Raw genomic sequence first — 21,150 nt, forward strand, 5'->3', positions numbered from 1 at the left:
TCTGAGGGAAGAAAAGCGATTTATTTTCTTTCTTGGCCGATGTTCATCGAAAAATAATGACGTCATTTGTTAATATGTGACATTGCGTGATGACGACCGGCTGACGTAATGGCGTGATGACGACCGGCTGACGTAATTGCGCGTGACGACCGGCTGACGTAATGACCACCGGCTGACGTGATGACGTATGACGACAGGACACGCGGCCTTGCAGACGGCTCAATTCCAGTTCCCGCCGATTCTGAGGTGATACCCATGCAGTTATCACTTTTCCCGGACATCTCTTCCTCAAGCTGCTTATGGATTCTACTTTATCACGTGAATTTCTCACCAGACTTGTGTTCGACAGATGAAGTGTTCTTTTATTCACCCACCTTCCACGTCTTCCTTGAGGAATTTGTCTTTGAGGCCTCGGATTTGTTATCTCCGCCATCTGCAATGGACGGAGGGGTTTTTTTTTCACCCCTGTCTGTTTCTCTATGAACGTGATATCTCAAAATGTTATTAATGGATTCGGACGAAAGTTGGTGGACAGGTTAGGTGTGTGAGAAGGACATTTTAAAGTGATTCTTCACCATTGAGAGATAGGGCTCAAAAACGATAATATAGCATGATATTTCAAAAATATATTGGGCCTGATATTGTTACGAATCTGGAAGCCAAGAGCACTCAACATTCAGGTCCCCATAGCTCAGTTATTTCAATAAGTAATTGTGGATAGATAGCTCCCTTTCCCCTATGTCTAATGGGAATTAAGTGTACGTGCGCTGTGAGTTATTTTATAGATAGGATTTTTACACTTATAATAACAACACGCCTTCACCTCCTCAACCCGACGTCATGGCGCCCGTGGTGGGCGGAGTTCAAGGAGGAACCTTGGGGCGGCTCTCGATCAATCAGGGGGATGCGAGCAAGTTTGCCGTCGGTCGGCCACTGGGCGCAGAGCGAGCTCCAAGAGAAGCAGAGCCTCTTCGGGGGGCGGTGGATCGAGACGCCCCCCCCCGACCAATCATGGAGAGACGACCGATTTCCTCCGGCGAATGAGGGGTGCGGAGAGGTGAGACACGTCCTCCCCCCCCCGCCCGCCCCCGAGGAGAAAAGAGAAGAAATGGATGGGACGGTCATCTGGTTTTTCTGGTCTCGTCTCGTCGCTGGCTCTGGTTTTGTCGAGTGCTGGAGCGCGCCGCTGCCCTCCATACCCAGTGCTTGCAGCGGCATCGAGCTGCGGGTTCAAGTCCCGCCGAGCCGGATCGTCAAGGGCCGCAAGAGGCGGGAAGGTCCAAGATAGCTCTGGTTTCCAGCTCATCTTCCCTCGAGCTGGGAACCTTCAAAAAAGTCCATTGAGGTCCATCTTCTTTTGGGTATTTGTGTGTGTGTCTGTGGGCCCAGTCTATAATTAGCAATTGTTTAAGTGCCTTGTACATTATTTGCATTTCTTCTCGATAGTCGGTTTAACTCTGCTCTTTGTGTGCTTGCCCTCCCCGATTATTGTAAATAAATACCCCCTCTTGTTGAATGTATCAGCTCGTTTCTGTGTTTCTTTCATTGGTTTAGCACGGTGCGTGTTGGGACATTGGGAAGCGGCAAATTGTGCATTTGGACCGACGGACCTCGGTAACCATCCGCTCGGGTTACACACGGTTCGAGCACGCTAACGGCTCGTTCTGCTCGAACTCCGCCGAGGGTGAATTTCCCTGGTAGTTTGGGCGATGTGGGTATTTAGGTAAATTGAAATTGGCAATCGACCCTATCCCACGCGGTCGACCTATTGGCGATCTTCAGTCCGATAAGGGACCCGTCGGCTCCGGGGTGATGACCTATAAATTCCGGGTGTTCGGTGGAGCGGACTCTACTGCTCCATCTCGCGGTCGTGCTCGCCATCGAAACTCGGCTCCACAGCAACATGTTCCCTCTCTGATCAGGCATGACGTGGCAGAGGTATGTGCTCCACCGGATGCCTTCCTAGTTTACGTTTTGTATCCCACTGATAGGTAGGATCTGCATTTGGACCTGAACTAAAATTTAATCGACTTGTTCTTGTGACCGAACCAACTCTATCCATCCAATTTTCGTCTGAATCCGTCCACAACTTTTTTTTTTAGATGTTGTGCTATTTGTCATTTTGGCCCTCTCTCAATGGTGAAGAATCACTGAAAAAAATTAAATTATTCTCGAATCCAGATCTGGATCCGCATCTTCACCAAAATCGAATCAATTTGTCGTGGTCATGCACCCAATGTGTCCACCAAGTTTCCTCCAAATCCGTCCACAACTTTTTGAGATATCCGGCATACACAGAGACAAACAGACAGAGAGGGGTGAAAACATAACCCCCTTCACCTTCGGTGGCAGAGGTAACTGATCAGCCTGGTGGAGGTGTGTGCGCTTTACCGAATGACGTTCTAGTTTATCATGGATTTTTCGTGAGTTATTAAACTGTGTCTATCCTGCTTGCCTTTTGTTTCGTGTCATGATTCCCGGGTGGAGAGGATTTGATTGTGAACTTGAAGCTGAATATTCATCAGTGAACGCTTGTTCTAACTTTCTTCAATCCACATAATAAATGAAGAGTAGGAATTGTATTTATTGGTTCACGAAAAAATATTTTCACGAAAAAAATAAGTGACCACTATATTCGTTATTGGTGTCTGTCTGTCCCGAGCATAGCTCCGTGGGTTTTGATCCGATCCTGATAAAATTTTGGTGGGAGGTTTATATCATGATCTAGTTGTGCTTTCCTGAGAATGGGCGGAGCCACGCCCAAAAAAACGTGTTTTTAGGGGGTAGCCAATTTAAATTTACATCTTCTCCTCGGGGGTTTGTCGAATCTGACAGGGTTTTGGTATTTGGTTAGCACAATGGCACCTGCATAGCCCCACGGAGCTCGATTTTTCATTTTCGTCCCAAGGTCAAGGTCACAAGGTCACAAACTTAGAAAATTACGAATTTTGACCTAAAAATCCATCTTCACTGAGAAGTTTGTCGAATCTGGCAGGAGTTTCAGTATTTGGTTAGCCCAATGGCACCTGCATAGCCCCACAGAGCTCAATTTTTCATTTTCATGTCAAGGTCACTTAGAAAATTGCGAATTTTGACATAAAAATCATACGACCGCCCAAACTTTGAGAGCTAGGATGACTATTTTTTTATGCATAGTCTTGAAACCATTTTGCTCTATCTCAAACACCTTGCCCGTGGCGCCCCCTTCAAGTTTGTTCTTACGCTGATTTCATCAAAGTCTGGTTAATCCGAGGAATGCGAAATGCCACATAGCCTATATGACGTTATATTATTCCTGGAATGTTCCAGAGGAAGTTTTGCACCAAAGGTCATAATCCTTGACCTTTGACCTTTAAAGTTCACAAAGGTCAAATTTTCAAAGTTGTGGGAATCGAACCAGGTTTTCGACCTTCTTTGACGAACTAACTCCAATAAGCTATAGCACGTATCCTTTTTCCTTATTTTAATGTCCACAACAATGTTTTGTGACCTTTAAATGTTATGCAAAGATCAAATTTTGAAAGTTGTTGAACGAAACCGGGTTTTCGACATTTTGCAGCTAATAACCTGTCACTCGTACCAACTACATCATGTTGATCATTTTTATAACTTGGTCAAACATGATCACATTGTCTCATCCTTGACTTCTGAAACGATCTACATCGACAAATACCGCTCGTGAACCATTGTCCTCTTCAGACTTGTCATCATTGCAATTTCTACATTGGCGACCCTGACCTGATTTGAACACGCAATGATGTATGAAGATTCAGCTTCATGCTCCCCATCAGCCTCATCTACACCTGTGTCTGATGTGAGTTTAAAACTACCTCCGTTTTGACGAAACGATCCAACCATTTAGTTAATCCAGGTCGAGGCTCAGTTTCACACGAGGGAGATTACTATCCAATTGTAGTTTTGTCGTGTACATGAAGCAAGCATGAATGGTCGTACAGAAACGAAACCTTGCAGATTGGCGGTCAGGTTTTGGGTGGAGTGTGTGAGCCCCGCAGGGATGGTCCTGCAGTATAGATCTCACCACATCTCGAGCCGAACCGTGAGAAGGCACGAGGTGGAAGGAGAAAGTGACCTTGGCACAGCAGCCAAGGAAAACACACCAGTGTGCTGTGTACGCTTTTCGTGACCACAACCGATCAGCCAGCAGGGGTGAAGCTGTACACTAGGTCAGTGGTCACCATGGGCTCAGTGCAAAAGCTCACGGAACCTTCGCTGCCTCTCACCCAATGTGCCCAGAACTTCACTGTTCCAAAGCTCCGTACGCTGCTAGAGCTGGATCTCCTGGTCACCTCCAAAATCACCACCGAGTCACATCTGCTTCTCCTTCCTTCTCTCCTTTCTCGCCTTCTTTCTATCTTTCCATCCTTTCCTCATTGCCTTCTGCTTGCCTTCTCCCGATCGCTCCTCGCCTCACCTTTTTATGGCAAGATCAATCTCGTAGCAAGGCGACACTCTGAATCCAAAGATTGACCATAGCTTAACCATTGATTGAGAGCATCTGTTTCTACAATAAAACTTGCACCCAATTCGTTCGCACTGTAATGCCCCTGTTGACCAAAGCATTCAACCCCTACACCTGTCATCTTCAAAGCTCTGTTGACCATCCGTCTTGATGTCATGATGCCCGTGACGCATATCAATGTCTATGCACGAATCCTTTGTCCCACTTTACACCTCATTTAATTACTTCATTTAAACTCAAGTTACCTTTTGTCGCCGAATTATCAGAACCACGTCTTCAGCACGAAAGTGAAGCCTGGCATTGGCTTCGCGGTTAGGGTGGTGACTTGGGATCCTATAGAGTCCCTTTATAGAGAGAGTAGCGACAACTAACGATTTGAGTCCATTCAGTGCGGTGCGCGTGCGGAGCCGCCGTATGGCACTAGTGCATTGAACCGTGTATTCCATTATGTTCTCCATGTATGAGAGATGGGAATGGTCTTTTTCATGTTGATAATGAACAAATTATGTGAAGATGACAAAATAGAAGATTTATGACAACTAAGAGCCATATGTAAAGAAGAAATTCACAGAGCTGATTGTGATTTAACAGTCACAGACATTTAGAACCATGACAAAGAAGGAATGAACTAGACAAGTACACGTGCTGCTTATTTCAGCCTCATTTTAATTTCAGGGAGGCGAGAGCGAGACTCGAACTCTCACATCCCTGCTTATACATGTACATGTACAATACAATGTTAAGAGTTATCTTTGTATTTCTGCAGTTGTTTGACCTTATTTATCGTGTGTGGGTATATATTTGTGTTTGTTTAATTTTCATATTTAAATTATTAATCTAAACTTTGCTGCATGTTGCCGATCATGTATTAATCCCACCAAAAATAGATTAGCCCACATATATATATATATATATATATATATATATATATATATATATATATATATATATATATATATCTCTCTCTCTCTCTCTCTCTCTCTCTCTCTCTCTGTCTCTCTCTCTCTCTCTCTTTCTCTCTCTCTCTGTCTCTCTCTCTCTGTCTCTCTCTCTCTCTCTCTCTCTCTCTCTCTCTCTCTCTCTCTCTCTCTCTCTCTCTCTGTGTCTCTCTGTGTCTCTCTGTGTCTCTCTGTGTCTCTCTGTGTCTCTCTGTGTCTCTCTGTGTCTCTCTGTGTCTCTCTGTGTCTCTCTGTGTCTCTCTGTGTCTCTCTGTGTCTCTCTGTGTCTCTCTGTGTCTCTCTGTGTCTCTCTGTGTCTCTCTGTGTCTCTCTGTGTCTCTCTGTGTCTCTCTGTGTCTCTCTGTGTCTCTCTGTGTCTCTCTGTGTCTCTCTGTGTCTCTCTGTGTCTCTCTGTGTCTCTCTGTGTCTCTCTGTGTCTCTCTGTGTCTCTCTGTGTCTCTCTGTGTCTCTCTGTGTCTCTCTGTGTCTCTCTGTGTCTCTCTGTGTCTCTCTGTGTCTCTCTGTGTCTCTCTGTGTCTCTCTGTGTCTCTCTGTGTCTCTCTGTGTCTCTCTCTCTCTCTCTCTCTCTCTCTCTCTCTCTCTCTCTCTCTCTCTCTCTCTCTCTCTCTCTCTCTCTCTCTCTCTCTCTCTCTCTCTCTCCCCTCATACAAATTATAAATTGAAAGTCACACACACAAACACAAGTTAATGTCCTCACACATTCAAATCAACAGAGACAAATACATACATTCAATGCATGCCCCCCCTCCTTCTCAGTTGTGGCATACAACTGTTTAACTGGCATGAATTGGTTTCTCGCAAATTATTTCTGAAGCATCACTGAAAATTTGAATGACAATAATCAAATCTTCCATGTGAAAGTACAAAAAAGAAAACTTATTTTATTATTTTTTTCATGAAGGTCTCAGAGACCATTGTGAAAGGCTTTGAACTTATTTACGATTCATACTCAAACCGTGAACCTGTTATTATTAACATTATTTCAAAACTTTCTGTCCACTAAAGCCGAAGGTAAAAGCCAGTTCCGACCATTCTACACTCAGAAGTTATATGGGCTCCCTTCTATGCTTCTATGGGGTGTCGACCTGTTTAGTATCCTGAGATCTGGCAGTCTACACCCACACCAATACATTTTACATCTTTGGTATAACCTACTCTTAAAAGCTAGAGTTAGGGTTAGGGTTAGATTTAGGTTTCGGGTCAGGTTTAGGGTTAGGGTCAGAATTAGGGTTAGTGTTGACCCTAACCCTGCCTTTGAAGAGTGGGCCGTGTTAGCCCGTGGGCCGAGTTAGCCCGGATCCGTTCTCCGTTCATTCGTCTTTGTTTTGACTTTAATTTGACTTTGAGTCTGAGTCTGACTTTGGAGACATGATCTAGACCGTATATTAATTGATCTAGCTCGAAGACTCTAATTCAAACTTAATTTTAAATAAAGATGCCTTCCCCTTCAAGTGCTAATTAATCCACGAGCAATGGATAACAAGCCTGGAAAGCCAAAGCAAAGGCCAGTCTCACTTGCAGCACACAAATATACGCATATGGGACCATTACCACCATCACACTGACCTGGCAGAGAACTGACGAAGAAGTTGCTTTCCATCCAACACGACTGACTCTGTTCTCCCAGATTTTCCGTCTTTTAGCATCTGATGGAAATCTATCCATCTTGAATCCCTTCTCCGTTCTATTTATGCACCCAAAGGCGCAACAACCTGTCATTTTGTCGTAAAATCGATGTAAAACACGAATGAGAACACTGCGTACAGCGGGAACGTTAAAACGCTGACCGATATGCGTCCGATCCTGTCCGCGATGGACTCAAAATGGCTCCACGCAATCACGTGACTAGATTTTTCCAGACCCTCTATGTCGCTACTCTCTTTATAAAGGTACTCAAGGATCCTAGGGTCCTGTGTTTGAGCCCTGTTTTCCACTGAATTAACACCAGGGGGTTGACTCAGCCTGTCATCCTTCCAAGGTCGGTGAAATGAGCACCCGTGTACTGGTAATAGGGGCACTGCATTGGCGGCATGGCCACGCCCCGAACCAATGATGCCACCAGTAACCAAAAAGGCTGCACGTGAAAGGGGTGGGGGGGGGAGAGCATAAAACTTAACATTTCCAATCGTATAGGATTTACTAATCCATAACACAAGACTGAAACAAGACCCGAGGTAACACACAACAGCATAAAACTTCGCGTGGCCACAGCCCGAACGCTCGACACCACTCATGAGTGGTGCGACACCACAGCGAATGCTGGTATCCTTGGCATTTTGGCGCAGACACCCATCAGTACATTCCTCCCTGCTCTTTCACCACTCCCCCTTCCAACCATGGAAATGATGCAGCCAGCGACTAGTGGTGATAAGTCAGCCTGACATAGCTACAACTAGTCACCTATTTGACATCAGGGAGAAGAACACTGGCACAGAGGTAGGTTTTCTACCCCCAGAGGATAAGTGCAAGTCTTCACTTGCATCAGTCAATCTGCAAGCTGATAATTCTCCCATCACAACATATGGTGAGAAGTCCCTCACTCTTGACCTTGAACATAGATGAGTTTTCCACTGGATTTTCATTGTCGTGGAGTTACCTCACACCCATCATCAGGGCAGATTTCCTAAGGCTGTTTGGTTTGCCAGTGGATGTTAACCACCACAAGCTAATTGACTCAAGGTAACATACAAGGGATAACTTCCTGTACTCCCTCCATTAGCCCGTTTTTTTTAAAGCCAAGGGGTACTACCCGATTTGAAGCCCTCCATCAAGAGGTCAAATAAATCACACATCCAGTTTACACTGAGACTACAGCAAAGTACACACTTACTCATCACATTGAGACCCATAGACCTCCATTAGCTGCTCGTCCTCATCACTTGGCTCCTGATCGCCTCAACATTGCAACAGCAGAGTTCAATCACATGCTTGAGCTTGGAATAGTTCACTCATTCAGCAGCAACTGGTCTTCCCCCTTGCATATGGTACTGAAGAAGACGCTGGGTGACAATGTGACGACTGTCGAGCTCTCAACTGCTGTGCCATGCACGATTGCTATCCCATACCTCATCTGCAGTATTTTGCTTCAACTTTACATGGGAAGCGAACATTTGCAAAGCTTGATTTGGTGCGAGCGTATCATCAAATACCTATCGAGACAGCTGACACCCCAAGACTGCAGTCACCATACCTTTCAGGCCTATTGCAGTTTGTGTATACCCTTTGGACTATGAAATGCAGCATAGACATTTCAGTGATTCATAGATGAGGTGACTCATGGTTTCCCTTTCATCTTCTTCTTTCGGCTGCTCCCGTTAGGGGTCGCCACAGCGGATCATCCATTATGATCCGCATAGTGATTTGGCACATGTTTTACGCCGGATGCCCTTCCTGACGCAACCCTGGTCGCCTCTTACAACACAGGGATATGGTACACCTATTCTAACCGGGACATACACCGGGACCAGTACACTGGTACTCACTTCGCCGACCTCAGATGGATGACAGGCTGAGTCAACCCCCTGGTGTTAATTCAGCAGCCAACGGGGCTTGAACTCAGGATCCTGGGATCCCAAGCCACCACCCTGGTCTCCCTTTCATCTATGCCTACATAGTCCAAGAGCATTAGGTCAAAATAGGCCCTAACCTGGACATTTTTGGTAACAAGCTGATTTTTTTCAGGATAGGTCCAGGAATATGTCTAGAATAACATACTAAAAGTCCTCATAAATCCTCCTTGAGCGTTTTCCGCAATCCAAGATGGCGTCCAAAATGGCCACCTCTTCTGTTTTTCTCATAACTTTGCAAGCAGGTTTCCCCAAAACACACTTTAAATGTCTACATATATGTTTTGAAGTATGAGGAACTCATTAGAATACATCTTAAGAGATGCTGAAGCACGCAAGTACCAATAAGACCTCTTGAGTTCTTCCAAAAGTCCAGGCAGAAGCAGACGCCGACACCCTGATTGTCTCCACAGCACTAGCACTGGCAGAGTCAGAACATGTGCCAGTTGCTGTCGTTGGTACGGACACAGACTTACTGGTAATGCTAGTTGCTCGGGCAACCTCTTCCACAGATGTGTACATGCAGTAATCCTGTCACGGTCTTCAACATTCATGAGATTCAGTATGCCATAGGGGACACAAGAAATCACTTGATGTTTCTTCATGCTGTGACGGGATGTGACACGGTCTCTGCGATCTATCGTCAGGGCAAGCGTAAAGCTTTCAACATGGTGCACAAGAAGCGGGACTACGACTTGCTGGATACCTTCACAAACAGTGGAAGCACCCATGACGAGGTGGAAAAAGCTGGGGAAGGCTTCATTCTTAAGCTTTATGGAGCCAGCAGTTTTGAATCTCTTGATGACTACCGTCACATCGCATACAAACAGGCAATCGGTCGCAGTTCCCTGAGTTCATCCTTTCAGCTAGAAAGTCTACCTCCAACTAGTGCTGCAGCAAAGCAACATTCATATCGCGCCTATCTTACCATCCAGGAATGGATGGGTAACTCCTTATCTCCAACAGAATGGGGCTGGCGATTTCAGGACGGGACTCTTACCCCGGTAGAAACAGACATTGATGTTGCACCCGACACTTTGCTGAACATGGTGGCATGTGGGTGTAAACCAGATGGTTGCAGAAGCATGACATGTAGCTGCAAGAAACTTGGGCTCTTTTGTACTTCAATGTGCAGTAAATGCAGTGGTCTCAATTGCAACAATACAGCACCAACTCTTATAGATGCCGACGATGATATTACCCCAACTTCAGAGGACATCAACATTGAAGATACAGCATCCGACGATGAAGACAATGACTGATGCAACTAGGTGTGTGCATGCGTAAGGTAAAGATTCATCTGAAACTTTTGAGGTTTGAATCTCTAGCATGATCTTGTTTTGAATGTCTTTGCCTCTTGAAACAGGCTAAAACAGCAGTGTGTTGATAAGTGGCGGACATTTTGAGCACCATTTGAATTTCAGAAAGAACTTCAGCGGTTTTATTGTTTCCTTTGTACTTCAAAGTATCTGAATGAGTTCCTTATTTCTAAAGACATAATATATTTAGAGATTTAAAGTGCATATTGAGGTAACTTAGTCACAGGGTCATGAGAAAAACAGGAAATTGCAACCATCTTTGGCGCCATTTTGGATTTTGGGACTAGTTCAAGTAGTTTTATTGGTATAGATATGCGTGTTTCAAATCTGCGAATAAGAATTTATTTAGATTCCTTGACTCCCATAACATATATAAAGACATTTTAGTGTGCTTTATTGGGTTACTTAGTTGCAGAGTTATGAGAAAACAACAGGAAAAGGGGCATTTCGGGCGCCATTTTGAATTTCAGGATGAGCTCAAGTGTTTTTATTGGTAAATGCGTGTTTTTGAAAAATTCCCAATAAGTATATGATTCATTTCATTGAGTCGCAAAACATATATTAAGACATTTAAAGTGCGTGTTGAAGTTCCTTGGTGTAAAACCAGAAACGGCAGCAATTTCAGACGCCATTTTGGATTTCTGAAAGAGCTTAAGCGGTTTTATTCGTTTTTGTGTGTTTCAAAATCTTCCGATATGTATTGTATTGAGTTCCTTATACTTCAAAACATATGTGTAGACATTTAAAATGTGTTATAGGTAAACCTACTTGCAAAGTTATGAGAAAAACAGGAAATGGTGGCCATTTTGGACGCCATTTTGGATTGCGGAAAACGCTCAAGAAGGATTCATGAGGACTTTTAGTATGTTATTTCACACACATTCCTGGACCTTTCCTGAAAAAATCAGCTTGTTTCCAAAAATGTCCAGGTTAAACCCTAATGCTCTTGGACTAACATAAACGATCTTATTCCTCTTGCACAGATGCCAACCCTCCCGATTTCATCGGGAGGCTTCCGAAAATTCACCCAAACTCCCGCCCTTACGATCACTATCCTTATCCTCCCGAAATTTTGATATTTTTGCACTGTTCACTAATCAGAATGTACTAGTATGAGAATTGAATGAAAAGCATCGTCTGCTACGTATAGCGTGTGGTAACTCCATAACGTTCGCTGCTTCCAAATTGTACGTAAAAAATTGCAAATTCAAATGAGGAGCAGCGAAACATTGGGTCTGGATCTCACTTATGCGATCATGCACTGAGATTTAGTGCATGCGGTATGTGTGCAATACAGTGCATGCGGTATGTATGCACAGTGTATATGCATGCGGTACGCTCACTGCATGCAGCTGGGCCCCGTACCAGCCCGGCGGTCGCGACCACCGTGCGGTGTTTAACAGCCGCTAGAGTTCTACGAGTCGCGCTGCAGCTGTGGAACATCGACTTCGAAGTTACCGATGCTTCAAGCCCTCGATGTTGATTACGAAATGGCAGAAAAGAAGCTTACGAAGACCAAGAAATGGTCTCAGAAGTACAAGACCGAATACAGTCTCCAATACCCGTGTATTCGAAAGTCTGAAAGAGGAATTCATCATGCGTATTGTACAGTATGCAGCGTTGATATTTCAGTTGAGCACGGAGGTCGCGATGATATTCGGAAGCACGTTGGAAGCAAACGGCACACAGACATTGCAAAGGAGAGATCTTCGAGCACGAGTACCGGTACACTTCTGAATTATTTCACCAAACAAGGGACAAGCGAGGAAGAGGATGTTACCCGAGCGGAACTTCTCTTTAGTGGATTTATTGTGGAACATAACTTGCCCATATCAGTCTCAGATCATGCTGGACCTCTATTTCAAAAGATGTTTCCAGATTCAAAAGTTGCTTCAAAGTATGGATGTGCAAGAACAAAAACTTCAGCAATAATTGGTGAGTTGTCAAATGTTACTGCTTCATCTATTGCCGATATTGCTAGACTAGCTCCATTTAGCCTAGCTACAGACGGTAGCAATGACAGTGGTGAGGCCCAGCTATATCCTGTCCTGATTTCGTACTATGACAACAGTGCTGGGATTGTGAAGCAAGGTTTGCTAAGTTTGCCTGCGTGCAAACAAGATTCCACTGGAGAAAACATTTTCAAACTGCTTGATCATGAGTTCAGTGACAGGAAAATTCCGTGGGGAAATTGTGTTTCCTTTTGTGCTGATAATGCCTCTGTCATGGTGGGCAAGCACAAAGGAGTCGCTGCTTATATCCACAAACAAAATCCAGAGTGCTACATCATGGGATGCCCTTGCCATATGATGCACAATACGGCCAAGAAGGCGGCTCAGGCCTTACCCATTGAATTAGATGACTTTCTCATCGATATTTACTACTACTTGGACAAAAGTAGTAAACGCGTCAAAGGAGTGAAAGCACTGCAAGAACTCTGTGATGCCCCGACACACAAGATTCTGAAGCATGTCGCAACAAGGTGGCTGTCCCTTGGTCAGTGCCTAGACAGGCTGATTGAACAGTGGGAGCCACTTCGCCTCTTCTTCAAAGAAGAAGTACGAAGAAAAATGCAACCAACTGTAGCCAAGACTCGAACAACGAGCAAGAAGGACGGCACTGTATCTACTGCCAGTACTGGCACTGCAGGATCAAGCACTAGTGGAGCAGCATTCACCACTACCACTGCAGTATCTGCTGCGAAGAAGACAGCAGGGACAGCACCAAAACCAATGCTGAGAGCAGGTAGCATCACCGGCCCTTCATCACGTTCATCGACAAAGCAGATCCCTTCAAGTTTTGCAAGCAGATCGAGAAAGACTGTGATAGTCCCATCTACAGGCAAAGAAGGACCCAAGTTAAGTTCTGCTTTTGCCAAATCACTTGATAGAAGCTCAGCAAAACCTTCGAATCAGAGGTCTTCTTCCTTGGCTGCACCTACCTCAAGCTCTCTCCTCAAACGTAAAATTGGATCTGGTACTACGAGTCTGACCTCTTCTGCTGGCAGTAAACGCAAGTGTGATCGCCCTGCGGCTAAGTGTACTACGAGTTCTACAACTAAAAGCGCATCTTCCTCAAACACTGTGCAGGAATCTAGAGAACAACGTGTCAACAGGATGTTCTTGTCTCCACAAACAAAACTCTATTGTTTCTTCCTTCGATATGCTAACAAGCTTTTTGAGAAGGGGAATCTTCTGCTCCAAAGAGACGAACCCTGTATTCATCTCCTGCACGGAGAATTGAATGGTCTTCTGAAAGATATCTTCGTACGGTTTTTGAAACCATCGGTGTCATCGGTTGCTCTGGTAAATGTACCCTTCTCTGACAGAAATCATCAGAAGAATGATGAGGACCTCATGATTGGGAACGATGCCAAACTGTATATAAGGGAACAAAGGAGTCTCAAGAAATCCACCTTCACTCTGAGTGAGTCAGACATCCAAGGTTTCTTCAGTGCAGTTCGCTCATATTATGTGAAAGCCTGCAATTACATCTTCAAAACCTGGCCGCTAGATGATGAATTAGCCAAGCATGCTCAGGTGCTGGATGTTAAGCTACACCAAGAAGTGGGGTTTGACTGTGTGGAGTTTTTCATCAAGAAATTCCCCTGTCTGTTCAGTGGCGGTGATAGTGACATAGACAGTCTTGAGAGTGAATTCGCTCACTACCAGGCAGACGCCTCCATAGCTACAATTGCTACTGAGACAGTGAGAGTGGATGAGCAGTGGCATCGGATTTCACAGCTCACAGATCCCTGCACTGGTGCCAAGAAGTATCCTAATTTGAGCAAAGTGATGAAGGGAATCTTGGTCATTCCTCATTCGAACGCATCATGTGAGCGGGCACTCAGTCTTGTATGGAAGAATCATACTGAATTTCGTCCCAATTTGAGTGTCAAAACCCTGGAAGCTCTCTTAATTGAAAAACTAGCTCATAGCACCCCTTGCTACCATAGAGAATACAGCAAAGACATAATCAGAAGGGCTAAAAGAGCCACACAGCTGTCACTCAGCAAAGCTGCCATGGAAAAAGCAAGCAGCAGTAGTACCAGCCAGTAAGGTAAGAAAAATATTGCTTCTTTTGTGCTTTTTGTTAATCTTTGATTGTCCCCTAACTTACTAATATTAACATACATGTAACATTAAAAAGTGCACAATTTTCCCCTTTTTTTGTTCAAAAAGTGGGAATTCTTAACATGTTAAATGCTCCAAAATAGGGCTCAGAGGGCACTAGAGAGCGTCTAGAACCCCAGAGCTTCCAGGGCCCTAAGGCGGGCCCTGGACCCCGCCGCAAGGGTCGAGCGCTCCGCGCTCGAGATGTGCGCTTCGCGCACATTATTTGGTGTCGGTTGCAAATCCTCCCTAATTCTGATTTCCAAAAGTTGGCATCTCTGCTCTTGAGTCTCAAGAAGAGCATGAAGAACATCTACGACTCCTGTTTGCTCATCTTTCTGAGTATGTCATCTTCAACCCAATACAACCAAGTACCAGTTTGGAGTTTCATCGCTCACAATCCTGGGTCATATCGGCTGAGCATGCAATCCATCCACTCGACAAGACAAAGCCATCCAAGACTTCCCAGCACCTGACTTCAAATTGAGAGAATTATTGGCCTGATCTGTCTTTAGTCATTTCATCCCACTCTGTGCCAACATCGTCTAGCTTTTGACTGAGCTCCTTCAGAACAAGAGGTATTAGGCTCTCACTCGGTGAGAAAGAGCTCACTGCTTTCAGTGAAGTGAAGTCTGTGGTAGCGCAAGCAAATATTCATCCGATGGCAGATGCACCAATTTGTCTCCCAACAGATGCGTCAGATGTGGGAGTTGGAGGTGTACTACAGCAACACATACAGTACATGGAAAGTGGCAACCGATATCCTTGTTCTCCAAGTGTCTGCAACCTGCTGACACTCGCTACAGCACCTTCAGACACAAACTCTTAGCCATCTACCCGCCCATTAAACACTCTGCATTTCCGAGAGGAGTGTCAGTTCAGCATCCACACTGATCACAAGCCGCTGACTTTTATCTTGCAGTCCAAACCTGATTGACACTCCCCTACAGAAATACGTCACCTAGACTACATCACCCATTTCACAACAGACTTGAGGCACATAAGTGGCAAGAACAACTCAGCAGCTGACATCCTATCAAGACAGGGTGTCAATGCACTTGATGCATCAACCATTGACTTTGAAGCCATTGCTCATATACAGGAAGGAGATGTGGAAATGCAACAGCTGTCACACTTCACTGTATCTTGGCAAGGTACCACTCTCCTCTTCTAATACCACTCCCTGGCACCATCATCTGCAACACTTCTACAAGCAACCCTCGTCCTTACACCCATGTTCAGTTTTGCCGTGCAGTCTTCAATGCTTTACACAATTTATCTCACCCTGGCTTCAGAGCTACACAGCATTTATTGACTGAATATTATGTGGCCAGACATCAACCGAGATGTTAGAGCATGGGCAAAGACTTGTTTGCAATGTCAACACTACAAAGTACATCCTCACACAAGACCATCACGAGGCATCTTTGCAACATCAGAATCCAGATGTGATCATGTATATATTATCACATTGAACGTTTCACTCGCTTTCCGGAGGTGATACCAATCCCAGACATCTCTCCAAGTTTGTAGCCCATGCCTTCATTTCACATTGGGTGTGCTGTTCGGAGCACCATCAACTATTACCACTGATAGGGGTCGTCAGTTCGAGTCACCACACCTACACACACACACACACACACACACACACACACACACACACACACACACACACACACACACACACACACACACACACACACACACACACACTTAGAATGAAGAGGATTCAAACTACATCATTCCACTCTACTGGCTATTGGAGCGCTTTCACCGCCAGCTTAAAGTTTCACTTATGGCGCATGCCTGTCCTAGCTTGAAGCTCTCCCTATCGTCATGCTTGGTATTCAGACTGTGGTGAAGTCAGATCTGGATTGCTGTGCCGTTGAACTTGTGTTTGGAACTACCATGAATTTACTTGGACAATTCTTAGCACCTGGATTCGATCCAATTTAACCATTCGACAAAAGGCAAAAAGGATTCGATCCAATTCTGGACATCAACTTCGATCCAAGCACTCATGTTTTCGTTTGGCATGATGCTTGCTGTATGGAAGCCACTTCAACCCCCTTACCATGGTTCCTTTCAGGTTATTTGACGTGCTGACAAGTTTTCCAAAATCAACTATAATGTAAAATGTGGCTGTGGCAGCATGGATGGATTGAAGCCAGCCTACATTGAACGGGATCTAATTTCTATCCCGCTATCTTCGAAGGCGATGTTGAACACACCTCCACCCAACATCAAGCCACCTTTCATCGTCAAAGCCTTCAGCATTAGCCACTCTACCAACAATTCTGCCAAAATGCTCAAGCAAACCACCTGAAGTGAGAAACACCAGATCTGGATGCAAAGCACAGTGGTCAGCCCAATTTGTGCAAGTTTTTGTTGCAAGATGGATGACATTTTTATTTTTTGCATTGCACTGTACATCAAAAATTATGGATATTGTCAGTTTTACAACTTTGGCAAAACAGTACCTTCATTCGACACTCCATATGTTGGCATCTTCTTCGTGCGTAAGCAGCACAAGGCTGTGGGGTAGCATCATTGCCTGAGGGCACGGCTGTGCTGCTGATGCAATACCCTCTGCTGGTTCAGGCAGGAATATTTGTTCATGGTGTGAGCGATAGCTCACCGACTCTTAACGAAGGACACGGTGGGATCTTTAACATCCACGAACGAAAACTAGCAGACGGGATACCATTTAACTTCCATCTGAGGGATGGCACACACATTGTTGAATCGCTCTGCCTGTGAAATACCATGACAAGTGGATAGCTGTGTTGAGATTCAAACCCAAGCTAGACAGCTTTGAGGTGAGTGTGCGTACCTCCAGGCCATCCTGTCAGCCCATATTGGCCATTGATTGCTCGTCTTCCTCGTTTTATTCATCAGCGATCTTGGAGGGGGTTATCTGTGGTGTCTCCTGCTATACCATTCCAATAGTCAAGTGACTGTTTTACCGTTTTTAGCCCCTGTTGGATGTAGTCTGAAATAGGGGTTTATAGATTGGGTCTCGTCCGTCCGTGCATCCGTCCACAGGCATATCTTTGACATGTATGGACCGATTTTAGTCAAACTTGGCACAAAGACAATACATGATGGTAGGCATAAGCACATCATTTTGTTTCGCAATTCGATCAAAGATGGCCAGCAGGCAGCTATTTTAGTTGTAAAAACCCAATGTTTAACGTCCTCAACCATTTCTCGGACATGCATTTACCGACGTTGTTCAAACTTGGCACACAGATAATGAATGAAGGCTTACATATGCAAATCATTTCTTTTTTGAGGTCAGATCCAATATGGCCGACTGGTGGCCATTTTGTTACTAAATGTGTCCCCAACCATTTCTCGGACATGCATGGTCCGATTTTGTTCAAACTTGGCAAATGTCACAAATGTTCTTCCATGTCACCTGACCACTCAAGTCAGTTACACATGTACATACATCGTGAAAAATATGGGCTTGCCCTTTAACTCCGAACAGCAACATGATTAGAACCATGGGGGCTGTGATATTTTGCGTCTTTTTCACCTGTGTGCTTTTTCCACTCTTTAATCCGGTTTCGAAAGGAGAAAAGGAGATTTCTTTTATTTCTTAGCCGATCATAGAGAGATAATGACGTCACTTGGAAGAACGGAAAGGATGTGTGAAAATGAGGATAGGACACGTGGCCTTTCGGAGAGCCCAATTCTCGTTCCTGCCAATTTGGGAGTTATACCCAGAAAATTATAATGTTCCTGGGACATCTTGTGCAACCTGGTTGTGGATTCTACTCTATCACTTGAATTTTTCACCGTACTTGTGCTTACCAGAAGTGTTCTTTTACATAGACATTCCATGTATTCCCTGAAGGGCTTGTCTCTCAGGCCTCGGTTTTTTTAAATCACAGACTTCATCTTTTCTCCACATCGTGATTCCCGACTGGAGATGGTTTTGTTACGAACTTGAAGCCAAATTACCAGTACTGTGCAGTCCTCAATCATGTGTTTTCCTTAGGAAGTTGTGATGGATTGTGGGATCACTTAAGAAAGTGCTCACAAGATCAACATCATCTTTAATGGCGTAATTTTTCCCAGGTTCTTGTGGGGTTGGCCGTGGGAAATTATGGCCCAAATCTTTCATGAACTGGCTGGACAAGGCAGGAATTTGGCCATGGTGCCAGAGCTAGCTTGCCTACTTTTTGTGAAGGACAAAGTGGCCTCTTTAACGTCCACCAACTTTTGCTAGCAGATGGGACGCCCAGTTTAACATCCATCCAAGGGGCGGAATGTACACACATTGATGAATTACACTGCCTGTGAAACACCAGGATGAGATTCAAACACAGGTTAGAAGGCCATCCAGCACATACCTCTCGGTCTAGGCTATCCTATCAGCCAGACAAGTAAATGCAAGTTGGTCTTTTTTTTTCTTCAACAACTTTAGAGGACAAGCTATTTTCCCTCGACCTGCAAAAACAACTTGACTTTTTCTTGCAATTTATACCGATATCAGTTTTTATTACCAGTATTTGAGAAGTAATCTGATGGATAATATGAAGAAAAAAAAAATGACCGTTTTTACAGCCATTTTTCCCTGCTGTGCAGGGGTTTGGCTTTTTGTGAGGCAATGTTTTATGGCCGGATGCCCTTCCTGACGCCAACCCTGGTCGCCTCTTACGACACACAGGGATATGGTACACCTATTCTAACCGGGGCATACACCGGGACCAGTACACTGGCACTCATTTCGCCAACCTCAGAAGGATGACAGGCTGAGTCAACCCCCTGGTGTTAATTCAGCAGCCAACGGGGCTTGAACTCAGGACACTGGGATCCCAAGCCACCACCCTAACCACTAAGCCAACACCAGGCTTTGATGGATAATATGAGACGTATGAATAAGGAACAGGTGTGCATGTGATAGGCCAAAGGTTAGTAAAATACACTTCCCCCCTGCAAATAATTTGGTCATACCTTATTGCATATAGTTGGGGAGGAATTAGGGGTTCCCATGCACCCCCTCTGGGATTTAATGACCCTGGGTTTTTAAACTGCCAAGGGTGTCTATTAATAGATTTGACATGTTCCCAAGAAAAAAAAAGTGGCTCAAAGGGTCCATTCGGCGGCCATCTTGGATTTCGTCACTAACGTCAGCGAAAATTTAAATAAGCCATACCTTTTTCACCACATGTCCTAGAAACATAAATGAAAGAACTTTTTCAATTAATTGTGGGATTGTAAATCATTTAAGAACATTATTTTAGCGTTTCGATGCCATTTATTAGATCAAAATCGAGAAAAACCTTCAAAATTGGACAAAATGTGATCATTTTTCAAGTATCGTCTTAATATGTCAAGTTTGTTAGCTAAGTTGATTCGCTTTAGAAGCTGGCCAACATTTTGCCTCTACTACATTATGTCAGTGAAATAACATTGTGTCTCTGTGTTTTACAGGTGAATGGTAGAAGTGGATCTATGCCCTTACTAAGCTTTGTTTCACCATGGATCGTGGCCAAAAGCGAAAAAGGACCAAAGCATCTGGTGAACTCTCATGTACAACCAAAACTGAAAAATACATGTGGTGAGGGGTGTTAAACATGACAAATTTATGGCATTGCAAACTGTTTTGCAGACCCGACAGAGAGACTGGCAGTGTTGCACGAGATTTGTGATCTGAGATTGGCAGAATCACCCTCATCTGCACTCCGCATGGAAGAGGTATGCCGACAGATACCAGACTCATTAGATGGTTATGATTTGACCATTACAGGCTACCATAGGGGCTGCTATCAGTATTTCTCAAAGAATCTATATCGTCTCAAAAGCCGAAATCGTTCCGAACCCACCTTCTGTCATCGCCACTCTCCCCAGAAACCAGGAAATACGGCAACTGTGTTTGGCCCGGAGTGTATCTGCTGTGAAAAAGAGGGACCCATTCATGTGACCATTAAAAACACTCGTACCACACAACGTCCAACTAAATTCACAATGACTAAAGCATGGCAGAAGATTGAAGCTCTTGCTGAGGAAAAGGGCAATCAATCACTTATTCGGAGAATAAAAGGTGGTCTCTTTGCAGCTGAAGCTCGGTTCCATTCCTACTGCCGAAAAGAGTTTGAGCAGGCGTCAACACGAGGGAACAGCAAGAACCCTCATACAATTGCAGAACAAGCTAATCTGACTGCCGCTCACAATGCAGCCTTCAATGCAGTGGTTGATTTCATAAAGCAGCACGTAATTATCCAGAAACAAGCAATTCAACTTTCTTCGCTTCGCTTAATCTATGTTGCCAAACTCGATGAAACTGCTTTTGCTAATTCTAATTATCGTTCGGAGAAACTAATGCGACGGCTGGAAAAGCATACACATCTCGGGGCAAAACTCTCGTTCAACAAAGTTGAATCTGATGAGCAAGGTTTCATTTCGTTCTACTTGGTATATAGCTCTTCCCTAACAGTTGGCGAAGCTGTTGGTCAAGTTTACAAGGTCGCTACCAATAGTCCAACAGCCATATCTCTTATGAGGCCAAATAAGGAAATTCGTTCAACACCCCCTACAGAAAAGGTTTGGCTTGACAGGGTGGTAGAATAGACCCTATAGAACACCTCCAGGTAGTATGTGGTTTCAAATTGTGGTATCATTAAAATTCTACAGGCCATTATACATAACAAGGGTACTTACCAAGAGGGTCACTGTGGGCTTGCAAAATTTAAGGGGAGGGGT

At 44.5% G+C, this 21,150-nt stretch overlaps 1 long non-coding RNA gene across 1 annotated transcript; it reads left to right on the forward strand.

Annotated features, from left to right (window-relative positions):
- The first annotated feature begins 107 nt into the window (after window positions 1–107).
- LOC147033330 (uncharacterized) lies at window positions 108–20,502 on the forward strand. The gene is made up of 3 exons (XR_015055536.1): window positions 108–318; window positions 19,882–19,968; window positions 20,060–20,502. It is a non-coding gene; the product is annotated as an uncharacterized LOC147033330 (long non-coding RNA).
- The last annotated feature ends 648 nt before the right edge of the window (window positions 20,503–21,150 follow it).

This window comes from Eptatretus burgeri, chromosome 2 (genome assembly GCF_056783735.1).
Source record: "Eptatretus burgeri isolate ZD-2024b chromosome 2, Ebu_testis_v1, whole genome shotgun sequence".
NCBI classification, from domain to species: Eukaryota; Metazoa; Chordata; class Myxini; order Myxiniformes; family Myxinidae; genus Eptatretus; species Eptatretus burgeri.